At 43.2% G+C, this 12,348-nt stretch overlaps 1 protein-coding gene across 4 annotated transcripts in view; it reads left to right on the top strand.

Annotated features, from left to right (window-relative positions):
- The window catches only part of BICRAL (BICRA like chromatin remodeling complex associated protein), an 82,095-nt gene that overhangs the window by 29,157 nt on the left and 40,590 nt on the right, over positions 1–12,348 (top strand). Inside the window, exon 1 of one of the 4 annotated variants that reach the window (XM_012448671.3) lies at positions 9,886–12,343. The exons of the other annotated variants lie outside the window; for them this stretch is intronic. The gene's annotated coding sequence lies outside the window, so the exon portion shown is untranslated. Of the gene's footprint in view, positions 1–9,885; positions 12,344–12,348 lie in introns of those variants that run through there. 4 annotated transcript variants of the gene reach the window in all.

Below are 12,348 nucleotides of genomic sequence, written 5' to 3'. Positions count from 1 at the left end.
AAAACAAAAGGAGGCACAGGAGAAAACTGTGTAAACAATTTAAATATCTGTCTTCCTTCCTCCTTCCTTTCTCCTATCCTCCCTCTTTCTGGATACTCTGATCCTATAATCTCTGCGGATAAACTCATATAACCCGTTCAAGAGATTTGGTTCAAGACCTTACAAATGCAGCAGGGCAGGGTGGCTCATGCCTGTAATCCTAGCACTTTGGGAGGCCAAGACGGGTGGATCACAAGGTCAGGAGTTCGAGACTAGCCTGGCCAACATGGTGAAACCGCATCTCTACTAAAAATACAAAAGTTAGCCAGGCGTGGTGGCACACACCTGTAGTCCCCAGCTACTCAGGAGCCTGAAGCTGGAGAATCACTTGAACCAGGGAGGCGGAGGTTGCATGAGCCGAGATCACGTCATTGCACTCCAGCCTGGGCAACACAAGAGTGAAACTCCCATCTCAGAAAAAAAAAAAAGTTAAAAATCAGACACAATATATGAAACAATGGTTTTTTTTAGATATTATATATCAGGCAGCAGAGGAGAGTGACTCCTGAGAGAAGAAAACAAATAAGATGAGCCCTGCAAGGGATCCAGCTTACTGTCAAGAGAGTTGCTAGCTTAGGAAGGAGGAACACAGGAAGGCTGATAATCTGAGTTGAGCTGGTGTTGCTGGGAGGTTAAAATGGCCTAAGTTCACAGGGCAGAGTATCAGAGAGACAGACAGAGCACTACACAGAGAGAAAACTCTGGAGATCTGCAGAGTGTCTTTCTCAGGGTTTCATCTGATAACTGAGGTAGTTCTGGGAAAGAACACTATTGCAGCTCACATAGGGCAGAGAATAGTTTGTGTTCCCATCTGCAAGAGAGCAAAAATCCTTGTTATTCATAGGACATCAAATGAAGTACTCAAAGGGCGTTTATTGCCTCAATACAGGGCAAAATGAAACCTAGACTAAAGATTGACAAAGCTTAAAAGCAAACCTTAAAACGATCAGACTCTTTGTAAAGTAACTTAATTGTGTTGGGAAATAACCAGCACCTGATGATGTAAACTTAACAATGTCTGACATCCAATAAAAAATGACCAGGCATGCAAAGAAGCAGAAAATGCCACCCTTAATTGAGACCAATAACAACAAAAAGATCAATCAATAGAAACAGACTCAGAAATGATACAAGTGATAGAATTAATCATTAAAAAGTTGGCCAGATGAGGTGGCTCATGCCTATAATCCTAAAGCTTTGTGTGGCGGAGGCAGGCAGATCACTTGAGGCCAGGAGTGTGAGACCAGCCTGGGCAACATGGCAAAACTCTGTCTCTCCAAAAAATACAAAAATTAGCCAGGCATGGTGGCTCATGCCTGTAATCCCATCACTTTGGGAGGCCAAGGCAGGAGGATCACTTGAGACCAGGAGTTCAAAACCACCCTGAGCAACACAGTGAACCCCTGTCTCTTCAAAAAATATTGTTTTAAGTTGTTACTATCTTGCATAAGTTCAAGAAAGTGGTGAAAAGATTAAACAAATAATAGCATGGAATCTCATCCTGGGCCAAGACGACAAAGCAAAAAAAAAATTTTTTTAATAATAATGACAGAATATGTTAAAAAGACCCAAATTGAACTTCTGAAGATGAAAAATACAGTGTTTTAAAATAAAAGTGCACTGGATGGGATTAAGAGAAGATTAGAGACTGCAGAAGAAAAGATTTATGAATTTGAAGACATATGAATAGAAGCTATCCTAAATGAAAGCCAGGGAGATTAAAAGACTAAAAAAGGCGTGTGAGCGTGATGGCTCACACCTGTAATCCCAGCACTTCAGGAGGCCAGGGCAGGGGGATAGCTTGAGCCCAGGAAGTCAAGACCAGCCTGGACAACATGGTAAAACCCTGTCTCTACAAAAAATACAGAAATTAGCTGGGCATGATGGCAGGTGCCTGTGACCCCAGCTACTCAGGACGCTGAGGTGGGAGGATCACCTGAGCCCAGGAGGTCAAGGCTGCAGTGAGCCGTGATCCTGCCATTGCACTGCATCCTGAGCAGCAGAGCAAAACCCTATCTCAAGAAAGTAAATAAATTTAATTAAAAAATAAAAAGCTGAAAGAAAATACAGCATCATTGAGCTGTGAGACACTTCAAACAGTCTAATAATGTAAGTGTAATTGTAGTTCCCAAAGGAGGGGGGGAGCACAAAATATTTGAAAAAATTAATGGCTGAAATTTTTCTAAATTGGAAGGAAACTATAAACCTGTAGATTCTAGAAGCTTAGTGAACTGCAAAGACTGGAAGCATGAAGGGAACTACACCAAGGCATTTCATAATCAGATTGCTTAAAACTAGTGGTAAAGAGAAAAATATTTAAAGTGTCCAGAGGAACAAAAGACACATTATGAAAAAAAGAAAGGTAAGAATGATGGCAGACTTTTCTTTGGAAATATGCAAATGAGAAACAGTACATCAGTATCTTTAAAGAACTGAAAGGAAAAGAAAAAACCCTTTCAATCTTGAACAGTATGCCCAATGAAAATATATTTCAAAAATGAAGGCGAGATAGACACTTTTTTGGGGGAGGGGGACGGAATCTCTGTCGCCCAGGCTGGAGTGCATTCACACAATCACGGCTCACTGCAGCCTCAACTTCCCCAGGCTTGGGTGATCCTTCCACCTCAGCCTCCTGAGTAGCTGGGACTACAGGCGAGTACCACCATGCTCAGCTAATTGTTTTATTTTTTGTAGAGATGGGGTTTTCCATGTTGCCCGGGCTGGTCTTAAACTCCTGGACTCAAGCAGTCTGCCCACTTTGGCCACCCAAAGTGCTGGGATTGCACATCTGAGCCACCACACCTGTTTCACACTCTTTAAAGATATGTCAAAACTGAAAGAATTCATCAGAGACCTGCACTACAAAAAATATTAGAGGATTCCTTTCAGGAGAAGTAAAATGATACCAGGTGGAAATCTGAATTTACTTAAGAGAATGAAACACACTGGAAATAGTAAATATGTGAGTAAAAATAAAGTGACTACGGTTCATTTTACCTTCAATTGGTCAGGAAGTAAAAATGTGATTTTGAAGACTGCAACTGTTCCATAGTTCATGTCTGCTTGAAATCTCTCAGTAATCCCTTTGCTAACCTCAGTACCTTTTAGAAGTAAATTTGTAAATTATTGGGAAATTATGACTCATGTTATACCAAGTTAATGCAAGTAAAGCGAATGTCAGTAGTTTTTTGGTGAGGTATCTTGTATTGACTCTTAGTTGTTTTGGTTTGGTTTTTGAGACAGGGTCTCACTTTGTCTCACAGGCTGAAGTGCAGTGGTGCAATCTTGGCTCACTGTAGTCTCGACCTCCTGAGTTCAAGCCATCCTCCTGCCTCAGTCCCCCCAGGTAGCTGGGACTACCGCTGTTTACCACCATGCCCAGCTCATTTTTTTTGTATTTTTAGTAGAGGCCTAGTTTCACCATGTTGCCCAGGCTGGTCTCCAACTCCTGAGCTCAAACTATCTGCTGCCTGCCTCGGCTCCCAAAGTGCTAGGATTACAGGTATGAGCCACCGTGCCAGGTCTCTTGGTGGTCTTCCAAAGTTTCAGCTTATTAGTCAACATCTTCACTAGGCTGTACATACCTATACATATGTATATGTATATGTACATATGTATAGGTATATAAAATATATATATATAGTGTATGTGTGTGTATATATTTGAGACGAAGTCTCGGTCTGTTTCCCAAGCTGGAGTACAGTGGCACGATCTTGGCTCACTGCAACCTCCGCCTCCCAGGTTCAAGCGATTCTCCTTCCTGCCTCAGTCTCCTGAGTAGCTGGGATTACAGGCATGCACCACCATGCCCGGCTAATTTTTGTATTTTTAGTAAAGATGGCGGTTTCACCATGTTGGCCAGGCTGGTCTCGAACTCCTGACCTCAGGTGATCCACCTGCCTCAGCCACTAGGCTATATTTTTGAAAGGAAAAAGAACAGAGAATCAGATAAGGGAGGAAACAAAAATATTTGTAATAGTGGTCACATACCAAATTTCAGTTTGTGCAGTCTTTGAAATACTGTTTTATGACTCTTTATTCTGCCCCCCCCACCCCGCCCCCAAGACAGGGTCTCACTCTGTCACCCAGGCTGGAGTGCAGTGGCGTGATCTTGGGTCACTGCAACCTCTGCCTCCTGGGTTCAGGCAATTCTCATGCCTCAGCTTCCATAGTAGCTGGGATTACAGGTGTGTGCCACTGGGCCTGGCTCATTTTTTTGTATTTTTAGTAGAATTGGGGTTTCACCATGTTGGCCAGGCTATAAGGGTCAAGTTTGGTTTCTTCCATTGCTACTGGCCAGAATATCTTAAATAGGTAAAGCTAGCTGATTTGCTGAGCTAGCTTTCCTGAAATAACTGTTCTTGCAACCAATACGTTTCTTTTTTTTTTTTTTTTTTTTTTTTTTTTGAGACGGAGTTTCGCTCTTGATACCCAGGCTGGAGCGCAATGGCGCGATCTCGGCTCACCGCAATCTCCGCCTCCTGGGTTCAGGCAATTCTCCTGCCTCAGCCTCCTGAGTAGCTAGGATTACAGGCACGCGCCACCGTGCCCAGCTAATTTTTTGTATTAGTAGAGACGGGGTTTCACCATGTTGACCAGGATGGTCTCGATCTCTTGACCTCGTGATCCACCCGCCTCGGCCTCCCAAAGTGCTGGGATTACAGGCTTGAGCCACCGCGCCCGGCCCCCAATACGTTTCTTAATGAGACCTTAGATTTTCTCCCTCTGTGTGAAAAAAAAATAAGTCCGTCGTATCTCTGCCTTGGCAATCTTTTAAGTTTTTCTGTGAGCTTAATTAAGTTAAAACTGTTTTTAGGATACAGTATTTATTTTAAGACAGCTGATGTAGCTTATTCTGGAGGCCAGTAGGCTGCTTCAACATATTCCAAGGGCTGGGCATGGTAATTGTAATCCCAGCATTTTGGGAGACTGAGGTAGAGGATTGCTTAAGTACAGCAATTCAAGACCAGCATGGGCAACATAGTGAGACCTCATCTCTACAAAAAAAAAAAAATTTTTTTTTAAGTTATAAGTATTTAGCTGGGTACTGTAGCATGTACCTGTAATCCTAGCTACTCAGAAGACTGGAGGAGGAGGAGGATTGCTTGGGCCCAGAAGTTCAAGGCCAGATTGGGCAACATAATGAAACCCTGTCTCTTAAAAAAAAATAAAAATAAAAAAGTTCCAAGTATTTGGTCTATTTGGTATACTTAAGGAGAGCGAGCTTTATTTGAGGTTCTTTTTAAAATTTATTTATTTTTGAGATAGAGTTTAGCACTTTTGCCCAAGCTGGAGTGCAGTGGCAAGATCACGGCTCACTATAACCTTCACCTCCTGGGTTGGAGTCGTCCTCTGACCTCAGCCTCCCAAGTAGCTGGGACTAAAGGCAAGCGCCACCACACCGGCTAAACTGACTTGAGGTTGTTGTACTTCAAGGATCATTTTGTCTCCTTCTCCTTGTTTTATTAAGTGTATTTCTTTTTTTTTTTTTTTGAGACGGAGTTTCACTTTTGTTACCCAGGCTGGAGTGCAATGGCGCGATCTCAGCTCACCACAACCTCCGCCTCCTGGGTTCAAGCAATTCTCCTGCCTCAGCCTCCCGAGTAGCTGGGACTACAGGTGCGCGCGTCACCATGCCCAGCTAATTTTTGTATTTTTAGTAGAGACGGGGTTTCACCTTGTTGACCAGGATGGTCTCGATCTCTTGACCTCGTGATCCACCCACCTGGGCCTCCCAAAGTGCTGGGATCATAGGCATGAGCCACCGCGCCCGGCCCAAGTGTATTTCTTTTTTGATTAGATCTTACATGCATGTGGCACAAATTTCAAAAGGTACAAAAGTACCATATAAAGAGCACATCTTCCTCTGTTCCCCAGTCACCCTCTTTTCTTCCCACAAGCAACTAAGGTCACTGGTTACTTGTGCTTCATTTTAGGGTCTATACATTTACACACACACATATATGTGCATGTGTATACATGTGTGTATGTGTGTGTCTGTGTGTGTGTGTGTATTATCCCCCCACACATTTGGGAACATAATGCACATACTATTCTGCACCTTTCTTTTTTCATTAACCATATATCCTTCCAAGTCAGTATGATTAAAACTGCCTCATTAGTTTTAATGACTGAAGAGTATTCCACCATGTAAGTAAACCATAACTAATTTAACCAGGACATCTAATTATAGACACTTAGGGTTTTTAAGACAGTTTTTAAAATTAAGATATAATTTACATACCGTAAAATTCACCCTTTTAAACTCAGTGGTTTAATTCAAGACCCTTTTTGTTTTTTTAGAAACAGAGTCTGGCTCTGTTGCTTCCACTGGAGTGCAGTGGTGTATTCATAGCTCACTGCAGCCTTGACCTCGGCTCAAGCAAGCAATTCTCCCACCTCAGCCTCCCAAGTAGCTGGAACTACAGGTTTGCATCACTGCACCCAGCTAATTTTTAAATGTTTTGTAGAGATGGGGGTCTCACTACATTGACAAGCAGGTTCAGGAACATTTTTATTGCCCCAGAAAGAAACCTGATACCCAACCCATGACATCTAGGGTTTTGCAGGCACACACCTGTAGACCCAGCTACTTAGAGGGTTAAAGCTCTCTTGAGCCCAGCAGTTCAAGTCCAGCCTGGGCAACATTGAGAGACCCCACCTCTAAAACAAAAGTGAGTTTAAAAAAAAGATATCTGCAGGACAAATACCTGGAAATGGATTTGCTTAGTAAGCTGATTTGTGCACTTAAGATCTTGAAAGACATTGCTAAACTGCCCTCACTAGAGGTTATATGATTCTGTATCTGGTCAGTGTATAAAAGTTCCTCTTTCCTCACTCCCTGCCAGCATAATCCTTCATCCAACTTAATTATCTTTGCCAGTCTGACAGGACATGTAGTATCTCACTGCAAAATTAATTTATATTTCTCCTATTGTAAGTAAGGTTGATTATGTTATATGCTTAGGAGCTACTTGTGTTTCCTTTTTTGTGAATTGATTGCTCATAAACTGATTAAATCTTTGACTGATATTCTGGACAGATCCTGATAAAAAAAACTTTCCTTATGTATAGGAGCTCTTTATGTATTAGGAAGAAAAGCCCTCTGTGGTATGAATTGGAGGTATTTTTCCCAGTTATTTTTGTTTATTTGTCTTTGACTTTGCTTATGATGTGTTTTTCTTTTATCATGAAGAAGTTTTACATTTTATGTCATTGACTTTGTCAATCTTGTATGACTTGTGTCTTATAACATCTTTAGACATTTCCCACTCCAAGACATTAAAAAAAATTCTCTCATGTGTTATTCTAGTATTCTATTACTAGCATTCTACTCTAGTATTCTGTTATTCTATTCTTTTATTCTGTTCTATTCTATTCTGTTCTTTTTTTTGAGGCGGAATCTCAAGGCTGGAGTACAGTGGCGTGATTGTGGCTCATTGCAGCCTCCACCTCCTGGGTTCAAGTGATTCTCCTGCCTTGGCCTCCCAAGTAGCTGGGACTACAGGTGCGCACCACCACGCCCAGCTAAATTTTATATTTTTAGTAGAGATGGGGTTTCACCATGTTGGCCAGGATGGTCTCCATCTCTTGACCTCATGATCTGCCCGCCTCGGCCTTCCAAAGTGCTGGGATTACAGGTGTCAGCCACTGCGCCCAGCCTGTTACTCTATTCTTTAAGGTTCTTCCTCCCCTATTTAACTCCTAGATCCATCTAGAATTTATTTTTGTGTAAGAGATGAGTTACAAATTCACCTTTTCCCCCCCATATGGTTAACAACTTTTCCCTACTGCTTCGAAGTGTTATTTTTACACTGTGTCCTCTTGATTAAAAGCTATTATTTAAGATGTTCAGAACAGTTTTAAATATTAGCTTTAATTTTTGAGATGGAGTCTTGCTCTCTTGCCCAGGCTAGAGTGCAGTGGTGCAATCTCTCCACTCACTGCAACCTCCACCTCCCAGGTTCAAGCAATTCTCCTGCCTCAGCCTCCTGAGTACTGGGATTACAGGTGCCCACCACTGTGCCCTGCTAATTTTTGTATTTTTAGCAGAGACAGGGCTTCACCATCTTGGCCAGGATGGTCTCGATCTCTTGACCTCATGATCTGCCCACCTCGGCCTCCCAAAGTCTTGGGATTACAGGCGTGAGCCTCCGCACCTGGCCTGTTATTCTATTCTTTTTCTTTCTTTCTTTCTTTTTTTTGAGACGGAGTCTCAATCTGGAGTGCAGTGCCAGGCTGGAGTGCAGTGGTGCAATCTCAGCTCACTGCAACCTCCGCCTCCCAGGTTCAAGTGATTCTCCAGCCTCAGCCTCCTGAGTAGCTGGGATTACAGGCACGTGCCACCACGCCCAGCTAATTTTTTTTTTTTTTTAGTAGAGTTGGGGTTTCACCACGTTGGCCAGGATGGTCTCGATCTCTTGACCTTGTGATCTGCCCGCCTTGGCCTCCCAAAGTGCTGGGATTACAGGTGTGAACCACCATGCCTGGCCTGTTATTCTATTCTTTAAGGTTCTTTCTCCCCCATTTAACTCCTAGATCCATCTAGAATTTATTTTTGTGTAAGAGATGAGTTATGAATTCACCTTTTATTCTCCATATGGTTAACAGCTTTTCACCACTGCTTCGAAATGTTATTATTTTTTTAAGACGGGGTTTCACCATGTTGGTCAGGCTGGTCTTGAACTCCCGACCTCAGGTGATCCTCCCACCTTGGCCTCCAAAGTGCTTGGATTACAGGCGTGAGCCACCACACCCGGCTGAAACGTTATTTTTACACTGTGTCTTCTTGATTAAAAGCTGTTATTTAAGATGTTTGTTGGTACAATTCAGAACAGTTTTAAATATTAGCTTTAATTTTTTTTTTTTTTTTTTTTTTTTGAGACGGAGTCTTGCTCTCTTGCCCAGGCTCAAGTGCAGTGGTGTGATCTCAGCTCACTACAACCTCCACCTCCTGGGTTCAAGCAATTCTCCTGCCTCAGCCTCCCAAATAGCTAGGATTACAGGTGCTCGCCACCGCACCCAGCTAATTTTTGTATTTTTAGTAGAGATGGGGTTTCACCATTTTGGCCAGGCTGGTCTCGAACTCCTGACCTTGTGATCCACCCGCCTCGGCCTCCCAAAGTGCTGAGATTACAGGCATGAGCCACCATGACCGGCTAGCTTTAATTTTTTTTTTTTTTTTTTTTTTTTTTTGAGACGGAGCTCTTATTACCCAGGCTGGAAATGCAATGGCGTGATCTCGGCTCACCGCAACCTCCGCCTCCTGGGTTCAGGCAATTCTCCTGCGTCAGCCTCCCCAGTAGCTGGGATTACAGGCATGCGCCACCATGCCCAGCTAATTTTTTGTATTTTTAGTAGAGACGGAGTTTCACCATGTTGACCAGGTTGGTCTCGATCTCTTGACCTCGTGATCCACCCGCCTCGGCCTCCCAAAGTGCTGGGATTACAGGCGTGAGCCACCGTAGCTTTGATTTTTTAAGAGAGCTAGTCAGCTGTTCAGGGCAGTGATTTCTGAATTCTTGGGTTGCCTACAGCCCCATTTCCTCCATGACAAATCCTAGTGTCGAGGCCTGCTATTTTCAGAGGGAAATACATCTTGCTTACATCTGTTGGGCCAAGAAATAGTTTCCAACCGCTCATCCAAGGATTTCTGCTTAGCCTCATAAAATCCACCTGGTGTCAGCCACCCATCTAGGGATTCCAGGGTTGTTACTTGAATGAGAAAAGAGCCTTAACAGGAGTCCAGAAGTAAAGGGAGAATCTTCCCAGAGAAAACAGAATTCTTCACTTTTGTGTCATTAGTGTCTGATCTTCAGATTATCTTCTCATTTTATTATTTTATTTTATTTTATTTTATTTTATTTTATTTGAGATGGAGTCTCACTCTGTCATCTAGGTTGGAGTGCAGTGGCATGATCTCGGCTCACTGTAACCTCCGCCTCCCGGGTTCAAGCCATTCTCCTTCCTCAGCCTCCTGAGTAGCTGGGATTACAGGCATGTGCCACTACACTCAGCTAATTTTTGTATTTTTAGAAACAGAGTGTTGCCATGTTGACCAGGTCTCAAACTCCTGACCTCAGGTGATCTACCCAAAGTGCTGGGATTACAGGTGTGAGCCACCGCTCCTGGCCTGTCTTCTCATTTTAAAATCATAGTCAGTTTTTACAATTTTGCTTTGGTAAATTTACTTTGATGGACCATAGATCATCCTGGTGAAAGGAACCCCTGGATTAAGCCCTATTGTGACTACATTCTGGCATTACTGAAAACTGGAGAATACAAGGCTAAGGGTCATCTCTTTTAATTTGAAACTGTTTAAAGTGAGAAAAGAGTGTGGCCCTTTAAAAAGTAGAATTCTCAGGGTGCCCCTGACTGTAAAGACTCCTAGAGTTCTCCCTACTGGGACCAGAGGAGAAGGCCTGCCTGGCAGTTCCTGACGCTGCTGATAGGGGGCAGATATCCCCAGGGAGCCTTCTTTCAAGCCAAACGTTTGACCCCTCGTTTTGTTTGGTAGAGAAGGTTACACAATGGCTTTTAATCTCACTCAATATTATAAAATGGTTCCATTTGCACTACTCAGGGAGTAGTTTGTCACTCTGCACTTAGGGGTCACAGATGTTCTCTGTGCTTGAAAGTGCTAGTGGCAGTGACACCTCAGTGGAGTGACTGGAGTTGACAGGGTTTGTTTAACCCTTAGGGCACCTCATCAAGAAGAGGAACTAGGCAAGTCTGTCAAGTAAGAAGGGGAGCTGGGAGAGTTGTGGAAGTGTTTTTCTTTGGTGTAGGCTATTTTTCACTTACATATTTATTAATTAGTTTTTTCCAGTGACGGACACTTAAAAAAATGAATTCACAAACGATCGAAGGGAATTCAGTTTAAGTAGTCATGCTAAAAAAGTAATATCTGCTTTGTAGGCTTAATATATGTCATATTTGGCTAATTTATTCCATATGATTGTGATGCCTGAGAGACAAGCCTATGGTATGCTGATGAGCCATGGTTAACACAATTTTGTCTTACTAAATGTTGTCAGGATTTTAGAGAAGACCTTCACACAGATTTCTCTGTATCTGTGTGGTGATCATTTTCCTGCTTTTCCTTTCTGTCCCATCTTCACTCCTCCACAGTCATGTTAACGCTAGTATAGTCATGCCAGTGTGCCCTTGAGTAACTCCAAGTCTGAGTCCTAAAAAGCAGGCTTCATTAGACAGCTGCCCTTGTTGATTTCAGCCTTGGGAGTCACCTTTTCGTATCTTTTCCCACTCCTTCTTCCTCCTTTCTCAACCATCATTTCTCCTCTCCACTCGATTCTACTCACAGGGCTTGTAATCTCCCAGACCATTCAGCAGCTGAAGGAATTCACCAGCCAAGGGGAAGATCCCACAGTGGGGGGTACTTACCCCTTCCAGACTCTTCCTGAGGAAAGCTAGTTACCTTCCATGTGGCAGGAGTCCATGTTATATTAGTTTGGTCTTGTGACTGTTAGAGGGGGAAGTCTGAGGGAACTGGAGAAGAGATGCCATTTCAACAGAGGAAAAACATTTAGTAGAGACTGTCCCTTCTGCCTTCTTCGGGCGTGTCCCTCTTCTGGGCATCTCTTCAGGATTTCATTCCTCCGTCCAACTGCCGTTCACAACTGCCATTTCCAACTGCTCCAGAACTCTTGGCCCTGGCATTCCATGATGTAAATTATGCCACGTATGGCTCAAAATGGGCATGAAGTGGTCTTGCCAGGTGTCGGATCACTAGTGTAAGTTTCCCGGTCTTCAGGGAGAGCCGCTCTTGGAATCTGCGCAGTTGTTGTTTCAGCCAAAGAGTAGTCATTTCACTGGCTAAGCTTGACGCTGTCGCTGGCGGGGGAGAGAGGGACCTCAGGGCCTGGAGCTGGGGTGAACGTTTTGGTTGAGATTCTCTACTTTAAGGGTGCTAGTGTTGGGATGTAGATTGTTTGGAGCTAAACAGTCCTCGTACCGATGCAGAGGGAGAATGCAGGACCTGCAGAGACTGCCTGTGGCTAGGGTGACCCCTCTTCTCTCTCTAAATGCAGGAAAAACATTTTCCTGTCTTCCTAAAGATAGCCAGAATATGGCAAAAAATGTAGATTGCGCACCATGTTTAGGAACATTGAGTCACAAAATTAAAAGACCTCTAGGTCTATGAGATCTTTTCTAAAACATAAATACTATTTCTCCCCTTGTTTATTGTACCTTTTGAGGAAGTTACTGTTCATGGTTTATAGTCCTTCGGGGAAATCTGCATGTGACGGAAGTTGCTGCCAACTGACTGATTCTTTTTTGACTTGTAAG

The sequence above is a fragment of the Aotus nancymaae genome, unplaced genomic scaffold (assembly GCF_030222135.1).
Source record: "Aotus nancymaae isolate 86718 unplaced genomic scaffold, 86718_ANA_hifiasm-v0.15.2.pri h1tg000040l, whole genome shotgun sequence".
Classification (NCBI taxonomy): Eukaryota; Metazoa; Chordata; class Mammalia; order Primates; family Aotidae; genus Aotus; species Aotus nancymaae.
The sequence above is the reverse complement of the archived record's forward strand: the minus strand, read 5'-3'. Positions and strand labels throughout refer to the sequence as shown.